Source organism: Struthio camelus, chromosome 2 (assembly GCF_040807025.1).
Source record: "Struthio camelus isolate bStrCam1 chromosome 2, bStrCam1.hap1, whole genome shotgun sequence".
Classification (NCBI taxonomy): Eukaryota; Metazoa; Chordata; class Aves; order Struthioniformes; family Struthionidae; genus Struthio; species Struthio camelus.
In genome coordinates, this window is record NC_090943.1 from 92860900 (window position 1) to 92886862 (window position 25963).

Below are 25963 nucleotides of genomic sequence, written 5' to 3' on the forward strand. Positions count from 1 at the left end.
ATCCAGTGTGGATAAGTTAGATAATCTTTAATTCTTTCTATACCATAGTTTCTTTTCTTGTTTAAATTTTTGTAATAAACTGTTTAGCTAGATTATCTTGGTTGTGCTCAGCTGCATGTGTTTCATGAGTATTTGCATATCCCTCTGAAGCTAACAAAATTCTTTCTGTGTCAAAATCTCCCCAAGAGAATTATTTGCTCTTTTGGAAGTTTTTTCCCCATGTCAGTGGCTGTATGAGAACGTTCTTGTTCATATATACAGTGGTGTATGCCAAACAGTTCTGGTCTTCTCTGTCCTGATGCTGGTACAGTGACTGGCCTACCTATTAGCACAGTAACTTACTTCAGGTTGTACTTTTTCCCCTCCTTTACAGAGCTGTGTAGGAACTGTGAGAAACATACTTGGGATACTGAAATATGAGCAGTCTAGAGTAATGTTACTAAAGATTCATGCAAAACTCTTGTGGTTCTGAATGTTTAAGTCAACATAGCCGTTGTGGACCAGATTTAAACTCCAGTAAATTACTCGCCCAGTAAATCAGCTATCTTATATTCATGCAGTCCTTTGAAGACTTGAGGGCTCCTTGTAGTGCTCCACACTTAATAAATAGCTGTGATGTTCTGCATAGCTATGTAGAGCTCTACATGACACACACTGTGAAAATACGTGCAGTTTGCATCTACTAACTTTTACAGGGTTCCAAAAGTCAAATTCATATAACTCTTTTTTTAAAGATAGAAATGGAGGAAAAGGAACATGTTAATCTGTTTAGAGTCTTTTGTTTGGTAGGATTTTCTGTGTCTTTTCTGAACAACATTACCAAGAAAAACCCATAGATAATTCAGACTTCTTGAGTAAATTAGAGCATATGAGTGCACCTATCTCAAGGAAATTGAAGGATTTTCTTGAAAACCTCTTACACTAGGACATACAAGATGTGCAATATTATCTGTCCTGCAGAGCAGTTCTCTGCTCTGCTATTTGTTATCTGCTAGCTATTTGGCAACATATTAGAAAAAAAATATTTTTTTTGGATCTCTTCTCGTAATTTAATTCTTTCACTTCCATGTCCTAGACAATCCGAAAGGAATATCTTTCTTCCTTACGTATGTTAATTTAAGGCTTAAAGAGTCAAGTTTTCTGAGTGATTCTCCGTTTTAAAAGGAGAATTCTTTGAAGTGATAACACTTCTGGAAAAGACCCTACAAGATACAGCTGCCATGTCTGTTACCCTTCTCTGGCCTACTTCCTTGCGTTTGTTTTACATAGTTCACTGGCATGATAAGTGGAGACAAGTGTTCTGTAAACATTTTTGTTAACTTTTTGGAACTTTGCTTGCCCCCATGCTGTTCTTATTGTAATACTTCCTCTTTGATATTTTGCACATGCACACGCACAACATGGAGAGATTAGTAGGCTTTAAGACCTATGTTTTTCAGATAAACCACACCGTGTTATTGTCAAAATTCTAACAATGGAATAGAGAAGTTAAGCTTTTTGTGTGTGTGTGTCTTCTAATCCCTGTTTTTTATAATCCCTGGTGAGCTGTTCCATGAGCTGTAGTGTTTATTGTTTCTTTTTAATGTGAACTCTTTGGAAATTTTTATGTCTCCTAATTACAGTTTTTAATAGCTAAAGAATAGAAATCTTAGTTGATTTTACAACTGCTGCCTTCATCTGTGCCTGCTACTGAGATAGCTTCTTTGGGATTGATATAAAAAAAAAAAAAAAATCTTGATTCTCATATCTCTTGGTTGGTGATTGGGAAAATGTCTGCCTGAACGGGCTGGACAATGTGAGGTTGCGATGCCGATTGAATAATGCTTACTTCTCCAACAGCTGCCTCTCTCTCCAAACCAGAAAACTGTTGCTTAGGAAAAGCGTCATATAGAAGCCCACGTACAACGTATTGGTCTAGGGCTGCTAGAACTAGTATCGTTAGGATCACATACTTATTTGGTAAAAGATTCTAAAAGGGTGGTATCATTCTTTACCCTGTATGTTCACTCCCCTTCTCTAAATAAGAGCATAATTGTACTGCTATCAGTACATACACTTGTAGTATAGTCACTTAGGGTACCTTCTGGTAGATTTTCTAGCTCAGCTAAAAATACTGGTGCAAACGATCACAGCGTGTGTCTTGATCCCAGCGATCAAGACTGCTGTGATCGCTGGATGTATTCTTGATGGACTAACTCAACCTTATGTTCGCAATGAGGATTCTTACTCAGGTTAGCTCAGTTGTTCCTGTGTTCTCATTGTGCTCCTTCTGAAAGCGCGATGTGTAATAAAAGCAGAAGAGGGCATGGCATGGAGATATCTTCTAATGGCTGTGTTCAAGGCGAACAGTGTCCCCGTTACTGCAATGAGGACTGCGGTATCCGAGAGTCCCTGAGAATCTTTGCTTTATGGTAGTCAAGTGATCTGGGATCCTTGCCACTTGGTGCCCTGTGAGGCTGAAAAGTCGGCCCATAGGATGCAGGGTCATTCCAGAATTCAGGAGGAGGGACTTCTATTTAATGTTCCACCAGCCTGATCTCTTATGTCTGTTGCCTCTGTATAGCTAGCTCCCTTGGACAAGCCTTACCACCAGGAAGTCCTGTTGACTTCAATGCTATCTCGCACTGGAGCAAGGGTCTACATTGCTGCTGTTAAGTTATGACTGAAAAATAAATACTAGGATGTGATAGAAAAGACTAAGGCTTAAAAGAGGATGACCTACACACACAGAGAATTCTACTCAAACATCTAAAAATAAGAAAAAGAAGTTTTACTTCTCTGAAATATAGTCTGCCTGGCTCTTCTTGGAGGCCATCCTTTACTGCAGGGGTAATGCAATGAAATTTTGGTTTTTTTTTTGTTTTTTGGAATGTGAAATACATATTGGTATTATAACATCTCTTGTAAGTTATACACTGCAGAATAAAGTCTTCTGGAGTTGGCTAGTTTGAACCATCTATTTCTGCAGTACTCCTCAGTTCCTGGGAGGATTCAGAATTGATGGCATGGTACGGTATATGCATCCTAATAAAAAGATGGCAAATAGGTGTAAAATTTAATAGTTTTTTTTCATTTAAAAACTTGAAATTGGCAAAAATAGGTATTTTTTTTTCCATCTTATACCATTTCTGAGGATCAATCAGACTGAAGGAAAGAAAAAGATATATCCCAATCTGCATATGCTTTATGTTATCCATTCAATTACTCTGGGTGGGATTCTCTATCTGCGTATGTTCTGAAGAGTTCTAAAAACAAATTAACATGTGATATTGTTTCAAACATGATAATTTTGTATTATTGAAGCAAAGCAAACTGTAAATTGCAAAATAAAGAATAAGACCATAATTACTGCTTTCATTTATTCATACTATATTAATGCAATATAGTTATCTGGCAGGCAGGATTTTTACGAACACTCAACAAAAAGCCACCGAATGGTTATTCTAATGAACACATAAAAACTAACACTTTAAAGTAGTAAATCACATTTTGTTGCTTTTAAAGTGACAAATGCTTTTGAACTTTATAATTGGAAATAATGTACTTTGGCACCCTGCAAAAGGCGTTTCCAAGAGTAGTAGTAATTGGAAGTACTTCAAAATGGACAGAAGTACCATCTGGAATATCACAGGAACTACTAGGGAGATTTTTGTAATGTATCTATGTTGGGCAATTTTTTTTTTTCCTCCATGTGGATACTGGCCTCTTGAAAGATTCATAGGCAATAGGGACCCTAAATGAGGCTTTAGCCTTGGATTATAGTACAAATGTTAAATGACTGAGTTCTCTGATACCTATTCGATTCTGTGGGAAAGGCTCTCAGAGTACGCATTGAAACCACCCAAGTTATCTTATTTTGAGAAATAATTTGATTAAAAAAAAAAGTTTTCTCCTACTCCAACTTAGCTTTTTATATCCTTTATTGAAAAGGGATCAAAGTTCTTTGAATTTTGTCTAGTTTATAATCTTTTCTTACATGATTTTAAATTTTGTGAAGGAAGGATGGAAGTAGCCACGAGGCTTGGCTTCAGTCTAAACAGTTTTCTCAGGGGAGAAGAAAGCTTAAACAGCGGTTTTGTTTTGTTTTTAAAAAGTACTGTTTTAAGCTTCCTGAGATAATCCAGGATTGTAATCTCATTTAATATTTGTGATGTTATTTAAGGAAAAATGTTACTAATTGTTACCTCTTCTACATAGCTCTAAAAAAACCTAGTAGTATTCAATGTGAAGTTAAGACACAACCCTAGCTGTTGGAGAGTTAATTTGAAAGAGCCTACAGAATGAGGAAGAAAGCAATCAACGTAAATGAACAAAGTTTAATGCATGCATAGCTTCCCCTGTTTGTCTGTCTTTTTCTTTCTTGCCCTACACAGGGGAGTTCAAAGGGCGGGAGAGGGGGGAAGCAGGTATTCTTTCCTCTTCCTGAAAATATCTGTTCCAGAAATTTCTTGTCCCTGCCCCCATCATCTCATGTGTGAATACCCACCATGGGTCACAGCTGTATGAATGCGTCCAGCAGTTTCTGGGACTGCATGGTACACCAGAGCAATGCTCTGATCTAGGAGAGAGCAGCACTGGTATATTTTAACTGTTTTTCTTCCAGGATTGATGCTTAGAAAGTGGTTTGTTGGACTAAATAGTTGGGTTTTTTTTTAATTTTTCAAATTTATTTTTATTTTTTATATTCTCCACCCGCAATCTTCCAGGGAAAGCTCTCTGTCTGCCAAATGACTTGGATTCTGAATTATTTCTGCATTCCATAGGGGGATTTGGGGATAAGGAATGGCAAAAGACACTCTGTTTATGCACTAAGCTACTGATAACTGGACTGCTGCTGCCTTTACTGTGGCTCTGTGTGGGCAGGAGATCAAAGCTAAAGATACATTAGAATGCGGTTTTTTCAACATATCTTCAAAAAATTTGATATAAAGATAGAGCAAAAAAACGCGTTGGTACTCAGACCTTAACTGTCAGCAAAGTATCTCATCTTCTCCATATAATTGAATAAGATAACCAACTTTAAACATTTAGCAGCTTAGGGAAAAAAAAAAAAAGAAAGTGTATGGTGGAATCTAATATTCTTTAAATAAAAACTGTGAGCTGAAAGTGCACGTAAGATGTGAAACAATGTGATAACCCTCTCTATATAAGAATAGAAATTATCTTCTGTAAAACAACTGTTAGTGTAAACGAAAGCCATTTTCTGTTAGAGAGCTGCCAAGCACTAGAAAGGTCAGGAAGCTCATTTTCCTCTAGTCTCAGCCTATAACACTGGTACAAGTGTAGCATACTTAAATAAACATCCACAATAATTTTTGCATGAATGTAGAGCGACATAAGAATTGAGATGCAATTATTTAGCATTTATGGGGGAAGGAGATGGTTTATTTGGTGTGTCAAGGACTGCCTCCCTTGAGAGAGAGAAACCACTCGCCGAAATGTCTAAACTTTTACAATGTGTTGACATGGCTGTGGTACTAAGCGTGTAATTCTTACAGCCATCATGTGTACAGCTTGCACCAAATTTTAAGCCATTTCTAACCAACCATTTTAACAATATTTAGGTTACAATTATGACAAGTGCAGATTCAAAACTAACAAAAAGCATTTCATTTAATTAGAGGAATTTAACTAGACAGTACTGAGGGTGTAGTATGCCTAAAATTAAAGAATTAACTGAACCTGAAAATCTACTTTTACAAGGCTTAGGGTGTTAACCTTTATCAATAATGTACTAGAGAGTAAGGAAGAAATAAGTGTTTCTTTCTTAGTATTAACCTGTCACAAGTTCTCACTGCATTATGTTAAATGGTTTGTTCAAATGCTAGAAACTGCTGAAAACAGTTTAGTGGGCTGTAATAGTTGTTTGAACCAGGCACTTCAAAACAGCAAAGATTTGCAAGACAGAGGTCTTGGTTCCCCAGGCCAGTCAATGACATTTGGATAAAGCTATTATGCTTCAGGCTCCAGAGGTCAAAATAGATTTTTGCTCTATTACCAATAGATTTGTTTGAAACTACGTTTATATCTGTACTCCAAATCTGACTATTTATCATTAATCAGAACTCCCTGGTGTCAGGTTAGTTAGAAGATGGCAGAATCACAAGTCTGGTTTTGAGGTTATGGAAGAAGGGAACGAGGATATTGAACCAATAGCTGATTTCTTCGACGAAGCTGTAACGGAGAGAGCGCAAGGGACCTTTGTGCGCTCCAGTGGCGCTGTGCTGCATGTTACTCGCATTCGGAGAATAGTGAGTGAGCAGGATCTTGCTCTTATTTGCAACCTCAGATGTACACCTGGCTCAAGACTTTGGTATTTTCAGGTAAGTGCATGTTCCTTTGGTCTAGTCCGGACTCAGGGCCTTACCTCAGGGAGGGTCACAAACTGCTGCTGTGTGTAAAAATCAGGACGTGGTCAGCAACATGGGGCAGCTGGGGCCGGCAGGAACAGGGTGGGGTGGGAAGCAATGTGGTTGCCATTTGTTGTTTCGGTTTCCCCTGCTCCCTTGCAGCTGGCATTTTGATGTGACCCATCGTGTGGTTCCCATCAGGTGCAGAAGGGAGCTCCCTTCCCGGAGAACTAGCTATTCCTTGCTATGCTGACCCTGGGAGATTTTTCAGGTGAGGTTAAAGGAGTATCGAAATAAGAAATATCTCAAGCTCTGGTGCGAGTTTCTGGTTAGAATAGAGGCCTAACAATGTTAATGCTCCCTAGCCCTTTTTAGGGCTTGACTAATCCTCAGGCCAGTGCAGAGCGAGCACCTTTGCGGCTGTCTTATTGGATGTTTCTGAAGAGTGAGATCCCAAACCTCGCCCCCTTATTTCTCAACTGGGGTCCGTATTATAAGCCAGAACTCTTTAAGACCAGGCTAGAAATAGACAAAAAGTAATATAACTGGTTTCTGGGAGCCAGTAACTGTACTCTTCACTTCTTTTTTTTTTTTTTTTGTGTTTTCTTTTTCTTTCTTCCTTCTGCACAATTACATCTGGGTGGAGAATGCTAATTTTAGCCACAGAGTAGGTAGGTATGTTTGCTTGCAGTGGGGTGTGTGTTCTTCCATTTGTGGGGTTTTTTATTTCTTCTGGTATCCTTTCTTGCTTCATAAACCCTATCTCTTTTATTTATTTATTTATTTTTAAAGTTCATATTCTCTCTACATCCAGTAAAAATACAATCCATAAAACCTTACCTGATTAACATGCCTTTGAAATTTGTGTGAACTTATGTGGAAATTTTAGCTCCAGGACTGAATGTGGCATGATGGTTGTGCTTCAGAGTGTAGTGGTGGTGTTGGGTTTTTTTTTTTTTTTTTCCCACCCCACCTCCTTCAGTTCCTGAATACTGGTGGGAAGGCCCTAACCAGGAGTTTATAAAGCCTGACTTTTTCTTTCTGACCACATGCAGTGATCTTAACCATTGGTTCAAGGGATATTCTATGTAATTAGCTCACCCTGAATCTGAGAGAACATTTAAAACAAAATTTTCATATAAAACAATTTCTTTCTGTAATTAACAAGCTTTTATACTAGAGGTGCTTCTACTATTTAGCTTGTATGAAGTGAAATGGATTTCTTTGTGCAAGCATTCACAAATGTGTTATTTGCCTCAGGTTAATTAGCAACCAAGGCAGACAAAACCCACAATTCTGAGTGATGAATTGATAACCATAAGATTAAGGTGATATGTTAGTGAAAGCAATTTTCATATCCAAGAAAAATATTTCAAAAATTTCTTAAAATATCCCACATTAAGCTTATTTTTCTTAGGAAACTTTTAAGGGTTGTTTATTGCTTTTTACTTTGATGTTGGTGAGTTTACTGTTCATTTTATTATAGGCACGTGACTGGAATGTCTTGAGAAGAACAGAGGTGTCTTCTGGGAAGTATAAGGTTTTAAGATCACTTAACAAAACTTCTTAAACTTCCCCTAGCACAGAACTTGTTGCTTCCTTCAGTTCAGGCTAATTTCTTTCCAGTTCAGACTAGCTTCTCCCTGGGGCAATTGTTTGTTTTTGTCTTGAGACAATTCCGTTTATCTGGGCAAAGCTTTTGTTCCTATAACTACTTTGCACTCTGCTACAGCATCTCTTTTGGAAATTCGCTTTCTGTTCCTATAGTTTCTGTCAAAAATTAATCTACTTTACAATCTGGCAAATTTATTAACTAACCCAACAAAGATCTCTGTTTTTGTATCATCAAAGCTTTGTCCTCCAGCTGCATGTTTATGGAGGTATTTTGGTTTGTATTTCTTCCCAATTTGTGCTGAGAATAACAGTGTTGGAAAACAGTTGTTTTTATTGCAAGCTTAACAATACACTATCTTTGCTGGGAACACTTGCATCTCTTGTCCTCTGTAATAAATTTGAAGGAGATTGATCTTGTCTGTGCTATTTTTACTACTGTTTTTCACTCACATTTGGATTTATGTGTTATTTTGACACATTTTAGTTCATCAATTGTCTCTATAGTTTTCAGTAGTTCTGGACATATCTACTATTCTATGCAAAACTTTGGAAATTTCTTCTAATCCTATTCTGGACTGATTTCCAGTTGTATTGAAAAATCATTTGGTCTTCCACAGAAATCAGTTAATTGTTTTAATCTCCTATCTTAATTTTGTCAGAAGTGCAAATTCTAATCATTTCAGCTGGCAGGTGTTTCTGTGTAAAGGAAAGCTGACTTTACTGTGTTACATTTTTGTGTGGATCACACTGTTCTTGACTATTCAGAATTATTTTTTGTTTGTTTAGCACTTGGAGGTTGTCTTTTGCCCATCCTTTGAGATATGTCTAAGACTTTCGTAAACAGTGCCGGCCATAACTTTGACTCTAGTATATCTGTACAGTTGTTGCCCGATGGTGGGTTTCATGAGATTCAAGTGTTTTTTGTTCTTGGCCTCCTTGTGTACAATGCTGGCAAAGAGACTTATTTGTCCAGTCCTGTAACCTGGTTAGACTTCTAGTGAAAATCATAAGAATAATCCTGCCTATTTCTGCAGTGTTCCCTGTGTTCTTTCATCACACTTAAGACAAATACTATTTTCTTATGCTGTTTTTCCTCTAATATCTGATTATTCCTTCTGCACTTTCCTGTATAACCTGCTTTTCGTATTTGCGACAATTCAATTGTGACCAAAATAAAATTGAATAAATGAGGTATAAAACTGATAGCTGTGACAAAGGGGAGTGAAATTTTTACTTTATCCTGTATAGCCTAGAAGTAGCGCAAGAAAAGAACCGAGTCAGTTGCTTTAGGCGAAGGAACTGAGGTGCTGTGGTCTTGCCTGGTGAACTGAGCTAGTACAGCTTTGAGTGGGAGTACTGATTATAGATGCCCAAAGAGAATCTAGCTACTTTAAAGGCATCTATAGCCAGCAGACCTTTTTTTATCTTCTGGCTCCTCTTCCCAGGCTCCCTGGCTGTCACAAAACCGACTCCCCGCTGATGGCTATAAAGAAAGTGGGAGATGCAAGTAGAAAAGTGGTGTTTGGGGAAGGGTCAAGAATGTCTCAGTTTTCTGCATTCGGTCAGTGTATCCAGAGCTCCTTTAGCTAGAGAAGGAAATGCTGGTCAGGGTGGTTCACTGAGGTAACAGCTCGGTTCTCCCTTTACAGTGCTAGCAGTGTGTTAACGCTTTCTGACACTAGACAGGCTTAATTCTCAGTTTCTGTTGCTTGCTCCTGGTATGTAGTTGGGAATTACCAAGTGAAAGAAGACAGTTTAGTGGCAAGTAAGTACTTTGACATTTCTGCTGGAGTATAATGATTTTGAAGGCAGTAAGTCTGTGTGATGCTATAAAGGAAAGTGCCTATCTCCATACATTTGAAATAGTACATGGGATTGTTTGTTTCTCACCCGCGCTAGTCTGTCATCTTGAACTTTCTTAGAACTTTGTCTTCCACTTAACAGTAGCTTTCTAAGGCTTATACAGGGCGGGATTGGCATTGCACTGTCTAAGCTTAGTTCTTTCACCTTGCTGATTTTTTCCAAAATTTAAGTTAAGGTTATATATCTCCTTTATCTACTGAAACGGGATAGTTCTCTGTTAACTGGTCACTAAGAAACAACTTTTACTGCATTGACTGATGGTATTATAACTGTAACAATCTTGCAAAGTTTTTATTGAAATGAAGTAACTTCACTGTTTTTATTATGAATTAGAAAATTGAAATTTCTCACAGGCTTCCCAATATCAGAATCGCTCATAGAACAGCTGATTTTCACTGGGCTAAAGAACTGATGGATAATGCTGTGAAAGAATAAAACTTTATTTCTAAAGTTTAAAAAATGAATATTCTTAAATCTCTTTACTACAAAATTGGAACTCAATTTTCTCCTACTGATGATTTTATTGAGCAGATTAAAACTGCTCAAATCGTATTTGTTTGACCTTTTTTTGGTAAAGGTAGTGTTGACAACGTTCAAACTCTTCTCCCTGTTAAAGATGTTAGTTAACATCTTTAACATAGATCACTAACTTGGAAAATATGATAATAAATATACATTGAATTTCTGGTTTTATTAGCATGCTTCTTGTTTATAGATTGACATCCCCCTTCTTGTGAGACTAAGGCTGTTATTACTGCGTTCAATTTAGTTAAGTGGGTTATGGAGGGAAGTCCCTTAAGTTCAACTTCAAAAATTATTTCTATAATCAAGTAAAATGTTAGTAGACAATCTTCATAAGGCTTATAATCTGCTAAAATGTTGAGGGCTTATTGCTTTAAAAATTGATAGAGTTGGCTGAAATCTGATATGTGGAAATTGTTATTCAGGTAAATTTAGCTGGAGTCGGAAAATACAACTCTTCAAGCAGTACAGAAAGTAAATCTTTATAAGCAAAGGTGAAATTGTGAAGTATATTTGAGAACATAACTGTACTTCCATGATAAATCTAATAAAGGCATAGCTTATACTTGCACATTTTCTTGGGGCTGGCCTTTTATAGGCTTACCTATAGCTGTGCACCCACATGTTGTTAGATAGTGAATAAAGAGGAAAAGCTATTTCCCCCCTAAATTAAGGAACAGGATAAGTGGGAACTCCAGATTGAAATCTCATACTCATATGGCACCACTCAATCTTTCCACACCAACTAACGCCTATGGGGGCTTTTGTAGTAACTGAAATGCTACGAATCTGTATTGTTCTAGTTGGACTGCTTCTCTGATTGTATGAACAGTTAAAAGCTTGAGACTGAAGTCCGAGATCAGAAACAGGACTATGTATGCTAGGTGCATTAGCCTGTACATAAATTTAAAAATTAAGTGAAAGAAAAACCTCCAAGCATAAAAGAAATATCTCTATCGGCATAACTCTACTCTAGCCGTTCTGCTCTAGGTTACGTATTGTTGCTTATCCTTTCAAGTTTTTCCATTCTCCTTTCAAAAGAATTAGCCTGTAACGAGGAACATATTTTGCTTGACCAAAGCAAACACATTGCATTTTCTAGTAACGTGGTAATATGTGAAAATTGAAGTAAATGAGTATACTCATAAAAGAGAGGGCTACTTTTTTTTCCTTTGGCATCTAATTGCACAGCCCTTTGGACAGCGTGCATGTCTCTGTTCTTGGGAATTTGCTCCCGTTTCTGAATGTAATCTGAACCCGCATTGCTAACCCCCTAGGAGAGGGTTTTGTGAGACTAGTCTATAGCCTGGACATAAGGGAAGACTGCGCTACTAGAGCTGAAACAGGAACCAAGATATTCCACCTCAGGTGACTGTCCTGATGTCCACATCAGAGGACTGATTTCTTTCTCAGGGAATGTTAAATAATTTGAGCAAACTGGAAAAGCTCCAAGAGGAGGGACTGAAAAAGTTCACCCCTCCAACTTGGTGCTCTTGCTTCTTTTCCTGCCAGGCAAGGAATGAAATCTTGTCATTCAGAACATGATAGAGGCCTCTCTCTAACCACTGACTTACTTGCAGCCTCGCTGTCTATGTTCACTCTCCTTTTTCATCAGTTCTGTCAACTTAAATCTCAGAGCTTTTTTCAGGCAAAACTGTTCAAGTTCATCACTGTGGGGACCACCTGAATCTCATAGTCCATGAAACAAATATTAGCTTGAAAAAGAAAAATAATTGCCTGTTTCTAGTTTGTGCTTGTTCTGATGCCACAAGCAACTTCTTTCACTTTATTGACCTGTGAATGCTACTTCAGTCATTTAGCTTAAGTACCTCCAATAGAATATTATGTGTTTGCCTTGTCCTGGCTCAGTTATTCAAATCTGTATGCCAAAAAATCATTATGGTCAGAGTATTTTTTTTCTGTACGCAACTCTTTTCTCCATATGTGTGCTATTGTGTAGAAAATCAGTATCATGGATTGTTTGCAGAAGACAGAAAGTGTCTGTTTCCGGAAGACCAAAAGTCCCTGCTTTTTTGGTAGGCTAACCTGGGAGCCTCGGTTATGAAGTCCAAGGCATCTCTGAGAAACTGCTGTGCTGACCGCTGTGGTGATATCAAAGCGTTCCAACCTGGTGAGTCCTCCTTCTCCTCTTGTCTCATGTTACTCATGGCAACATAGGAAAAACAGCAATACAGAACGTATTAGCTTCCTGATCCTTCCTGCTGTATAGGTTACAATCATCATCTCTTAAAATATTTTCGTATATAGTAGTTGCTTGCCCAAACACTTTAAAGGGTTTATTTCCTGTGTCCGTTCTTGCACCCTTAGATTCTTCAGAGCTTGACTGTTTCTGTAACCTTAAGAGGTGAGTAGTTGAAGCTTTTTCGCTGAAATGATGTCAACAGCATTCACTTTGCTGCAAAATGTCATGTGTTCCAGTGTGTGCTTGGAACTGGAAGGAAACATTGTGAATATTAAAAGAAGGTACATTAATTATGCAGCTATTGCACTGTCAGGAGTGGATAATTCTAGGTTTTGATGGCCTTATATCATTATAGAGTTTACGTTTTCCAATATATTAACTTTTTTCAGCCAACTTGGAGAGTATATTAGGTACAAGCAAGCAGCTGGACTGACAGAATGAGCCGCACAGATCTTATTGCTTTGCCTATATTTCCTTTTGTTCTATACATATGCTTATCATTCCCTTAGCTAGCAGATTACTGCTGCTGCTGCTTATACTTTAATCTCTCCCTCTCTCTCATCCTGGACTAATACATAACAACATTCAGGATTCTGTTCTGTTGTAAGTCTCAGTGGTAAAGAAGTCCAAACATTAGAAGTGGCAATGTCATTACAAGTAAAATAGGCTGAGGCAGTTTTCCTACCCATATAGGAAAAATTACTCTTACTCTTTTATAGGACAATGTTTTATACTCCTGTTCTTTGGAGAAAGCAATTTCTTCCAAGCCTTAGTGAATCTTGTCGTTTTATGTTGACCAAGAACGAAGATCCTGCATGCTTATTAGAAAAACTGCTTCTGTGAGAGGTTGTGAGCAGTACTCTCGTGTTTCTGGAATGGACTTGGAAGGGTGGATGTGGCCATCAAACCCTTCTCTAGACTGCAGAACAGGAAGGAGAGAGAAGTGGGGAGAACAATCCGAGTCTAAAACAGTTCCTAATTCTACTAGGATGCCAATTTATTTTTTTATTGGTAAAGCTTTTGCCGTCGCTAGATGGCAGTATATCCTCCAAGATGCAAAAGGTGATCAAACTTATGAATTCTAAGTTGAGGATTAATATGATTTGAGTCTGTTCCGTCAGTATTACAGCACTTATCATTGATGAAACAAAAATTTACATCAACGCTGCAGTGCGTTTTTTTCTCTGAAGTGAGAGTTCTGCTACCTTGGAGCATTCAGTATTCAGCTCTGGTGTTTTTCCTCTTCTCCACTGCCCCCATGCTCAGTCTACAGTTTATTTGCTGATTTTTGGTGGGGGAGTAACAGGGTGAGGGTGGAAGAAGAAGGAAAAGTTATGAATAATTTTGGAATTCTATTTGTCTTCATAGGCTGTTAAACCAAATACAATGTGGTATATATGGTTTATTGCCACAGATTTTATTCTTCTCCTGTAATAGTATTCTCCAGGAAAACTTCTAATTACCCTCTGCCTCAATATTTATACATCCTTTAAATTTTTCTGGAATAGTAATAATTTAAAAATACAAAACCTATTTGCAAAAATTGTGCAACAACAGTTCTGTATTTACTATTTTCCTGATAACCTTCAGACTTCACTGCCTGTGCTATTTTTTGAAGTCTGTTAAATATCGTTAATCTTGAATTTCTTTCTATTCTGAAATACCTAGATGCAGGAAATACTAAAATAGTGTAGATGTTTAATGATGTTCTTTAGGAAGCATACTACCCAAAAGATCCTGAAGTATTTTTTAAGTATGCACTTAACGTTTTCAGAATACACACATAAATTTACATACACTGCTAAAAGAATATTACAGTGGAGAATATTTAGCACAGTATGTGTGTGTGTGTGTTTCTTGCAAGTGCTCTAGACTCGTTTTTAGGAATTTACTGGTCCGACAGATATCTGATGTATCCTACCTCGTTTAACCATTTGCTGCGTGCTGGATTTTTCTCAGCAGCGTGTCAATATTGCATCGATATCATCATTAGAAATTTTAACAATCAAACGGATTTGCAGTGTATGCTTATCACAATTAGTAAAGCATGTGCTGCATACTACTTCTAACAGCATGTCAATCTCATCTTTAGAAAATCAGTGATCAAATAGATCAGTAGAAGTAGGCATATGCTGATCATGATATTTAGAATCCAAAAAGACTCTATTTAACATAAGTTTATTTTTGCTTCTTATCAGCAGGGCTATCTCAATGCCATCTTTTACTGTTAAACCTTTAAAACAGTGTTTCTGTAAACATGGTATGATATAAACCTCTTCCAGAAACTCTAGTAATAGTGCATTAGGATTCACAAAGGTATCATAAAAAGGTTTCTGAAAGACTTATGGTATACTGCCTTTAACTTTGCAACAAAAGCTTTGATTTTTGAGTGCAACCTTAGTACTGCATATATGCATTTACTTATCACTAGTTCCTCCTTCCCTTTAACTGTGTAAGAGGTTTTAAAAGGCTTTCTCAGTAAATGTTGTTAACTTGTGGTTAAATGTCTACTATTTCAGATCTCGGTAAAATGATGTTTTCTTAATCTTATATTTCTGTGTGTTTCATTAGATTTATATAAAAAGTGGAACCTAGTATTAACGTTCTAACATGATGAAAAGGCAAGTAGCAATGGGCGCTAATTTTGTGCCATATGCTAGAGAGTTAATGGCATGCCCCTATCACTGTAAGATAGCAAGCAATTAACTATTCTCCCACATGCATGTACGTATTCTCTATTTTTGTGCTGATCAAATGCAGTGATTCATTAATACAGGAAAAATATAGTAATTACTAAATTCCCTGACAGATCTCAAGGTACTTAGAAATTTTGTCTGAGACGCAGATCGACCCAATTATGTACAGTAATATTTTTTTCCATTAGTTTCCAAAAATGTTGATAGTAAACTTAATGGAGGGACGTTATAATGTAAGCTGCTTTTGTGACTTTTGTAAATAACGATTACTGCAGAGCAGAATTTTGGCCTTCTATCTTTATTACCTGTGAAACACCCATTTATTTTTAGGCTTGCTTTAAACACAGTAATATAATAAGGAATGGCAGAATCCTACTTTAAAGAACCATTTGTTTGGGTAGTAAAAATATAGCCTCTCAACATTCTTAACCAATTATCCGTCTTTGTTTATGCTGTTTATGGCTTGTGGGGAAATGGCTCCAGCAAAGCTAATAGTCGGCACCGGTCTGGACATCACTGCAGGAGAAAGATTCACTTCTCGCAGAGATGACTACCGCAGTCTCTTCAGCCTGCGTGAGGTCTCTGCTGGGGTCGTTTTCCTGACATTTTGCAGTAGGTGAGGACAAGGACATAGCATATACTGTTCAGAGACGGATAGTTTAACCTTGCCTAACATTTCACCTTGGCTACTCTTGTTTTTCATAGCTCCCTTTTCAGAGCTGATATAGTAGCTTTATGGGTGTGGAAGCATGATTTTTATCTTGGCATTGGTTTGAGGATAATCGGGTCATCTGTAGAAAGCAGCCTGAACTCTGACACTCCTCATTTAAAACCAATGATCTTCCCAGACTACCTGCCTTGACTCTGTATTCTAGCAATTTGATGTTGTTGATTTATATGAAAATGGATGTTATACTTTTTGTGTTATCCACTGTTTGCTGCATTAAGTAAGTTACTCTGCTGTAGTCATGGTAATTGTACATTGTAGCTTGTCTACAGATGCATCTGTGCCTCATGGGAGCCGGTCACATGACAGCTATACAGCGATTTTTGATGTCATCAATTGTCATCTGTGCCTATATGCAATGCAGGGGTCATGAACTTTAGGTTCAGTAATAGCAGAAAATAGGGCTAGGTGAAGAAAAAGCCTTCTGTAGGCTTGCATGGATAGTACAAGCACAAACAGAAGCTGCTGACAACTAAGCTTTCCGAACTGTCAGGTACTTATGCTCAGCTGATGCAATAATAATTTGCACAGAACAATAAGCTGTGTTGCTGTATATAATATTCTTTTTTCTAATGACTCATTATCCTGGGATGATGAGGAGATGAGTAGAATATAAGTGTATTAAAAACATAATTGCTTTTCTATTCAAACAAAAGCATGCAGTGTATACATTGTGACAAATGCCTAATGAATAGTAGCAGGGATTTTTTTGTTCTGTTTCAGTTTATGGCAATGCCTGCCATAACTGCCTATTTAAAATCTTAATTGCTTTTAATTTTAACAGCTACCTTATAGTTGCTTTTGGTTGGAGATTCATACACAAGAATATGCCTTTTCGCTGCAGTTGTGGGCTATTTACATAGCAAGTGTCCATACTTTAATGATTGTCGAACAGTTATTAAGAAGATCAATTTTTTTATAGCCATTGCTATTATAAGATAAATATTGTACCAATATGTTGTCTACAACAGATTGAAAAAAGGGGCTTTATAAAAGCCTTTGAGAATAATCTTTTAAAAAATATTTTACTTTTGGAGGTGTCTGCATATAAACAGTTTACTTTTGATGCATATATTATCAACCTGACTTATATTGAAAGTTATTACTGTTAAGGCTAGCCTTATGCAACATCCACGTTCAGTGATGATACTTGTTGATAAAACCCTAAGCTTATGTTGCCTAGGCTAATTATTTTTTCTAGATAACATTGGTCCTGTGTTATCCTTGTTCCACAAATACATCTGGAGCGTGAGATGCCAAGGCAAAATTTTCTTTCACTTACAGATTTGTGGTATACCTTTTCTGTTGATTACCTGCATTCCCGGGTGGTTATTTTGGCTGCTGCTTCATCATCATCATCATCATCTCAGCCTGAACTACAGCACGTAATATTTTTGCATGCTTAGGCTCTGTCTATATCCTTGCACTTATTACCTGGGCCACTGAGGTCCTTTTACAACCCATCAGGTCAATAGTTAGGAAAAGGGTGCCTGTATGTTCTAGGAACTGGTTAACTATCTATAAACAAGTACAAACCACCATATAGGGGTGCGTGTGAGCGCACTTTTTAATGGAGAAATCTGGTCTTTGTTGGCTCTTCTCTACTTTTGCCTGGGCCCTCCTCTTGGCATCCTTGAGAGGGATTGCTGGTAAACTGCCTTGAGAGCTCGGTCAAGAGCATGTGTCTGTGAACCTCTCTGGAGAGCTGAAGAACATGCTAAATGCAGAAGGACCAATAGATACATAACAAGCTGCACTATAACATGGTGCAGTTTCCCAGGTTGTGCATCAGCAGCCTCCGTAGCTTGGCAGGGGGCTTCTGTGCTCCCAGGGCTCAGACCAAATGTGCCATCTCTGACAAGGCATCAGCACGGAATATTTGAATAATTTTTCTACTTAAATCTAGTAGAAAATAAGATTTGCTTTACTAAAGGTAACTGTGATGACACATGACTGTTCTAGAACAGTCAATAACTGGCACTTAATGCTTTTTGTTACTTTGAATCTTCTAAGATGTATGTGTTTTACTGCTTATTAAAGCTTTACTTTATGAAAACTATGATTTATTTACTTTATCAAACAGACTTTCTTAGAGGTGTTAGTCCTTTTCTCCTGTCACCTATTTTAACTGAGAGCCATACTTCCATCCACTAACACTTGCACAGTTATGGAAACTCCTTGCGTCTATCTAGGAAAGAGAGCAGGAGAGGTTTAAAATTCATGTGCACCTTGTCTCAGAGGTATTTTTCTAATTCCTTGGAATCATCCAGAACAAGATTTCTATCCAGAGAGCTTCACATAATTGCTTTCCACATTTGAACTTCCCAATGCACTGGTTTTTCAGTATCAAACTGTCTTCCTCCTTATCAGTATTATCTAGGCTTGCAGTATTCCAGAGTTTGCATATCACTGCAGCGCCTGTTTACCATGGTGACATGCTCTCAGCATGCAATTTAGCTCTCTGGCTTTCTGCTTTTGCGAGTTTTGTGGCCTGGCACAACAGGCAATGTGTTGTGGTTACAGAATTGCTGCTATTCTCTGCGCACTCGGCTAGCAAATGTTTGTAGTAGCCAGAGGTTTTTTAATGTTCTGGTTTAGTTGACTCTCCTCGTGCATGCCTGCCACGATGGTAACTACAGAAGATCCACAAATGTAGGGGAACCTCATCTACAAAATAGTTGTGAGATCTCTGCTGTCCAGTTCAGCATCCGTTCTGCCTCTTAAGGTAGCAGAGAGGTTGAAAAACAGGTATTGTTGGGTCTAGGATAGAGCCATGAGAGAAACAAAGATTATTGAGTGAGGGGGCAGAAGGCATGCTGGAGCTTGAATCAAAGGTCTTGCAATTGCCAAAACGTCTTATTAAAAAATCTCCCAATGCATGAAAGTGGTAGCACAGAGCATGCCACCTGAAAAACTTACTTCCTCTAATTAAACAACAGCATTTCCTTTAAATGCTTGGCCATCTGAAATTGTTCTCAGGACTTTGGGATTTCAGGATCTTCACAACTGAGATGAAGTACTGCTATTCAAACTTCAAATTATTCTAATTTTTGTTGCGTTTTCTCTGAAAATGCTACAATTCCTTTTCTTTCCCCCTGTCTGTTGCTTTCTTCCCTCCCCCCCCTCCCCGTGAAGCTTGTTATGATTTAGGTGAATCTTCCTTTCATCAAAAACTTTGTGCTACCAGTATGCCTACAATAGAGAGAGAGCACTGATTTAAGTTAGCTTACTGAGGTAACAGTACACTAGTTAGCTGGTTTACTGGGGGTAGTTTAACCATAATAGCACAGTGCTTTATGAGAGCTAATTCCTTCTACCGTTAAGGAATGTTTTGCAGGCTGCATTGAGAACATTTTCTGGTACCCAAGCCTACTATTGTGAAGCTTGCTTATGTATTGCTACGCTGCATGACTGACTGCGCTATGGACAAACTCTGATGCTTGTGGCTGTGACATGAACTAGATTGTAACAGGTTCACATCCCTGTGTTATTTTGAATATTACTGATATGGGCAAATCTCTTATACGGTGCAAGTTTTGGCAGAGTTTATATATAAAAATGTTAATCCCTAAGAAAAATGACAAGAGAAAATATATATATCATGATGATTTTGTAGGTAGGAAAGTCTGAAGCTGTTATCTAATAGTTTTTGTATGTATTCGTTGAGAATTGTAAAATTTTTGACGCTGCGTGTATTGTTTAAGGGCTTTAATAAAACGTGAGCCATATGCTCAGGTTTTAAATATTATTAATACTGTCACTTTTCTTATTTAGGCCTCATTTCTGCAATAATTTCTCATATGCTTAGAATACCTTCAGCTCTGTTGTACCAACACAATATTAGTGTCCTCACTTTTTTTTTTTTTTTTTTTAAACTTGAATAGTATCTACCTAAGGGAAATGTTTAAAAACTTCTATTCTGTGGTTAAACTTCCATGTAATATCTATGGCTGAAATTCCCCCCAACATGCCCTCCTCCACTCCTTTCAAGAGATTTGGGGCCTTCTCCTTTTATGTAACTAAACTTGGAATTAACTACTGTATTATCAAGGCTCTCTCTAAAGCTACCAGACATATTACAAACTAAGATCACTGACTAGTCTAACTGAAGGGATTAGTTTTTCTAGATAATCTGAATGTAAGCATTATGTTTTCTAATATTAAAAGGCTCTGAGTACTTGAATTTTATATTATTTCATATTTTTAGTTGGATTAGCTTTCCCCTGCTATATCTCACATCCATATGGATAATTATTTAAAATAAGTATTCTTCATGTGTGAAGAGCAGTGGAAGAAAGAATAAAAACACCCATAATAATTTGAAGTTACATGTATCCTGTAGTCGTCTTCTGTTCCCCTTGCTCCTTTATATAGGATTTTGCTTAGGTCATTTGTTGCCCATGCAGAAGAGGAATGGGATGTGAATAGATATTATGAAATCATCATCTGAACTGGCACAGGAAAGTAAGCTGTGATTAGGTAGTGATGTGCTTTTTTTAATGCATAGTTCTGTTTGTAACCTTTGTTTTCAGGTCTGGCTGTACATCTGGAGGAGATACTGTTCTTTTACCACTTCCATTTATTCTGTGCTCCAGCCCCCGTCGCCCCCATCATTGCAGACTTTTTTTTTTTTTTTCCTTTTCCTCTTTAGCTATAGCTGTAAGCCTGTCAGTGGGAGGAACGTACTTTATATTGTTCAGTAGGTCATTGGATTAGTATTTGGGACTTTTCTAACTTAATATTTCAGAGCTCCCTGGCTAAAAGGCCCTTTTTTCAGTGGCTATGGGTCCAATTAATTTTCAGTTTGACTCTTGGTTTTGGATTCTGTTGAAACATTTTTTTTTCCTCTTCTTTTCAGATTTATGTAACTCACTTGAATGTCACATATCTCAAAGGCAAAGCAAGTCATATTTTGTTTTCAGTTGATTATTATTTTTTCCCCTACAGATTCACAAATGTTTTTATCATAGGATTTGCACACACATGTGCGTGCACACATGCGTGCGCACACACACACACACACACACACACGCTTATGTCTGGTAAGTGTGTTCAGGGAAAGCATTGTAACTGATTGTCCAACCTATGCCAAGTAGATCTTGAATCTACATCTACTGTCCTATTTGTGTCATGTCTTTCTTTCCTATAGGCTTTTGTTTAGTTGTGTTTCACTGGTTCTGGTTCCTTGCTGGGTGGTACCACTTCATAAAGGATTTGTTTGTGGCTTTCCCATGGTCCCAGCACGCTGGATTTCCAATATTTTGAAAGTGTTTGCTGAGAAGTCATTTGGCATATTATCAAATGGATGCAGCCCAGCTGTAAGCCATAAGTGGAATTTATAATATGAAATTGGCAGGTCTTGTGACCCAAACTGGGTGCATATATATATATATATATATTTTTCCCTAGAATAGTTTATCTACTTAAAAGGAAGAAAAAAACCCAAAAAACAAGTTTAGTTATCAAGAAAGTATTTGCAGAATTGAAATAATCACTTCATATTAAAAGCAGTAATAAAAAGTGTTATTTTTGAAATGCTGAAATAGTTTTATACTGTTTTTTTATATTATTTTTCAGGTTAGGCTTATTAGATGAATTAGATGCTGTTCACAGTATGACTGGTTTAGAGGGGCTGCCATGACCCATGCAGCCTGGAAGTTCAGGTATTCATGTTCATCAAGGGAAAAAATACTGCATTGCTCTTCCCATGTTCTGATTTAAAACAAGCCTTTCGACCAAAGGACTCACTTTCCTAGCAGAGGAGTTCTTATCTGCCAGGACTTCCTCTTCTTGTACTAATTACCACAGTGTAAAGATGTTCTGAGATGATGAGCTCTCAACCTTTCCTTCTGAGGCTTTTCTGTTTGTATAAGTGTCCCCATAATCTTAGGCAAGGGAGAGTAAAGGTAACTGAGTTAGGACAATTCTGAAACCTCGTGGTGAGGATGCTCACCTGGAGTGTAAGTCACCTTATTCCCAGTCCTGATCCCATATACAACTTAGTTTATTAGGAAGTAGCATGTTAGCGTGGCTCACTATGCACAGCTGCAGGTTTTCTTTGAACTGCAATACTTACTGCAGGTAGAAAAAATGCTCTCACAAGCTGAAAGTGAAGTAGTATAGAATTGATTATTAAAATGAAAGGCTGCATAAAATACATACCTTCTGTACCCAGACAGTATGCTGGCAGCGTTTGCTTCCTGCTATTTAGGAGGTCGTCTTCATTAATAGCCTGAATATAGTTTTCAGACATATGAACCTAATTTATGACAGAAATTAAGAGTTCGCTAAGGCAAAGCTGAACTAGAGATGGAGGTTGAGAATGTAGTAATGTTTCTTGTTTTTGTTTGGTGTGGCATTTTTTTTTTGTTTCAACTTGTTGTTTCTTGTCTACTGGGATACCACTGAGACGAGTCTGGTTCCATTTTTACTTTCATCAGGGGTTAGAGACAGCAATCTAAGGATGTTTCATGTATACTGTACTACCTGGCATGCAAAAAATACTTTGGGCTGAGTTTAGAAGGGAATCTAGTCTAACTTGGCTTTAGGGAACTGGAGAATCAAGGCTTTATCTGACTTTTCTTTTGCTCTGTTGATGTTGGTCTTCAAGGTGTAATGATATTGTATTAAAGTCATGATGAAATTAATGAGTTCTGAATGATGATGATTTCTAAGTATGTATCGGTGCTGTTGGGAATATTTGTCAACCATTCAGACAGCAGGTTTTCTTCATTTCCATGTAAAAATACTAGCAAAAATTAGTAGAGATTGTAACAGAGGAACAGGAACTTTCAGAATAGTGTTTGTTCAGTGAAGACATTTGAAAAGTAAAATTCCCAGCTGGGCTGGCAGTGATGGTTTCTTAAACAAATTCCTGTAAGGAGTTATGTAAAATCTCTTTTGCAATTGCTTTCCTTTTATTCATAGTACTGCATTTTTCAGATTTGTTCTGTATCAAAAATGCTCATGTTTATTATGGCTTCAGACTTTGTCTGGTTTCTGAATTTCCTTAATTTTATTAAACTTCCTGGCTTTTTTCCTAGCAGCAGCAGCTATGGGCATGTAGAGAAGAAGCCACATTTTCTTCTCAGAAACATGTTCACGTCTTTCATTTATTCCCCTGCAATATCTGCCTATGGGTTGCTCTCTGAAATGGACTAGACTATTGAGTAATAAGTCTGCTTTTGATGCTCATATGGTTGATAATCCTTCAATATCTGTGTGTGAAGGGAAATCTTAGTGTGATCAGTGGAACAAGAAACGTTGATATTGGTACTGTTCTACTGCTTATTGGTGTAGTAGATATCAATCTACTTCCATTTAGGAAAAAAGTGGTGATTTCTGTTGAGAAAACTGGCTTGTGTGTTATAAGGGCTTATATCCCATCTGGCAAGAGTGGACAGAACATTCAACTTATTTTAACTACCTGTGTGTGGATTACTGGTAGGAAAGGGACTGAAACTTTGCCATGACAAGTAAATGCATTACCTTGGAGTTATTGAGCATGTGGAGTTGTTAGGCAGGATTCTCACTCCTATATGCATTTTTGAACAAAGAGTTACTATTTAATGCACATGTGAGGGTGAAGATAGGACTGAAAATTGAGAAAAGTGTTTTCTTTTTAAATTATTATTATTTTTTCTTTCTTCTCTCCCTTAAATGTAAAGACAAGAGAGGATAAAAACTAAACTTGGATGAAATTTACAGTTTAAAATGTAAGCACTGTGTTCATCTCTTAAATTGCAATATACTTCTGGTACTTGCTCTTCTTGATGAGGCTAAAAGCCAGGAAAACATGAACTCTTTCCCCTGTCTCTTGGTAAAAGCACTAGAAACGTACGAATATACTACAGTACGACATAGAATAAATTAGAGGAAGTAGCAGAAAATAAATCTGCAGCTTATATTTGGTTTCAGATGCTTACTATCTTATATGGAGAATATCAGAGCTCTTTCCCTTACATGAAGTTAGAACACATTTCAGATAACTCAAGTTTAGTGAGGATATCTTTTACTTTCTATCTTTATCTCTCTGACTTTCAAAATCCTTCAGTTTCCTTTCTATATTTTTGGCTTTTGGATTCATACTTGATCTCTTTGTCCAGAGCTTCTAATATATTGGTTAAAATCAAGGTATTGCATCAGAGCTATCCCTGGTGTGTTGGTCATTGTGGGAAAAATGGTAGAAACCAATAGAACGTGACTCTCTGGTCTTTGCTACCTGAAAGCATAAAGAACTGAACCTAAGTATACAGGGCTCCGTGTAAAGCCAGCATGGAAACAGTGCACGGACAGACATAATAGCATGTAGACCAAATGAGATATTGTTGAACAACTTGCAATAATCTCTAAAATATGTAACATTACACACAAGATGCAACATTTTGTGTTTTCCTCTGGTTATATCGTGCCAAGTAGGCTTTTATATGTGGAAAAAGAGCAGGAAAACTGCAAAATGGCAGAAGTGGGATAATAGGATGAATCAACGTATGCAGGAGAAGAGTTTGGTTTCCTATCAAAGAAGAAAACTGAGACTTCAACAGAAGCTTCTGTTTTCCCAAAGCTAATTTATATAAATCTACAAGTATAAGCTGTTGTTGTCTTATCTCGTATCCTTTTCCCTTCCCCCTTTTTCCTGCTTTTCCCCTTTTTCCCTCCCTCCATCAAAAAGAGAGCTAGAGAATTGCGAATAAATTGTCTGTCTGAAACGGAGGGAGCTGTGGGCTTCGGTTGACATTAGTGTATTGTGGAGGGATCCAGATGCACGATACTCATCAAATTTCTATCAATACTAATTTACTCATATCAATAATAATCTGTTTCCCAGTGGATCAGCTTTCTCAGGCAGGGTCTGTGTGCTACTTACAGCTCCCTGAGCCCTTCAACTAAGGTGTCAATAAAACTGACTGCTGTTCTGGGGCTATTGACAGTTATTAAAAATGACCTTGATGTAATTTCATGCCTATCAAAACAAAGGCCATATGTTAAGGATTATGAAAAGCTACAGTGAAGGAAAGCAATGACAGGCTTCTGCTGGGTGAGGGTAGAGGGAGGTCAGCATATGTGCAGATTATTGGCTCCCCTCCTCTGCTGCTTTTTCCTAAGGCACTGAGCTGAGCCCCTTGGTAGGCAACTGTTATGCTAAAGGCGTAATTGGAACAATTTAGAGCTCAGGGGTACACTTTTTTAAAGATCTGTCATAGCATATCATCTCAACAGTTAATGTGGCGTAAAATATCATAAACACTGCTGAGGACCCTGGAGTCCCTATGGCAGGGACCAATCGATAAGACCCAGTGGATGATCTCTCTTCACTCGCAAATAGAGGGCAATATGAGGAACACTCTCACTTGCTTTCTTATTCTGCTGCTTTCTAGGCATACCGAGCTTTTTCCTGGGTAGCTGTTGCACGCAAACAAGAAAATAGTCCTGCTGTATCTCAAGCATGGTGATCGATAAGTAGATCTCAGAAAAACCTATGGAGAGCAAGTCTAAAACACAAAATAAATTGCTTCCTGTTAACAGTAAAAACATACCGTTATAATATGTGTATATGAAAATATAGTTAGGAATCCAGGAAGGTTACAGGAAGTTTAGTGTATTATGAAAAAGAAGCCTTTTCCCCTTACTCTTAAAGGATGAATTAGCAAGAGTTTCTCTATTCACAGTATATGTATATTTTTAAGATATTTACTTTTTTTCCCCCTCCACTCCTTGAAGTATGAAACTGCCTTCCCAATTCTGTAATAGTGCATGTAAACTTTGGTCTAGCTATCTGTGTGTGGAGCTTGTGCTCTGATGTTGTAAGCCTAACTCTTAGACCTAGCACTGAAAGCCGGGTCACGTACGGCAACAGGAGAAACAGCTAATGCTTATGCCTTGCTATTCTTACTGGTCCCAGCCCAAACCGCTTCCAAGCTGCTTTGAAAAATGCCAAATGGCTGTTATCTCTAGAGTCACTTCAGTGAAATCCTCCCCTTTTTGTGAT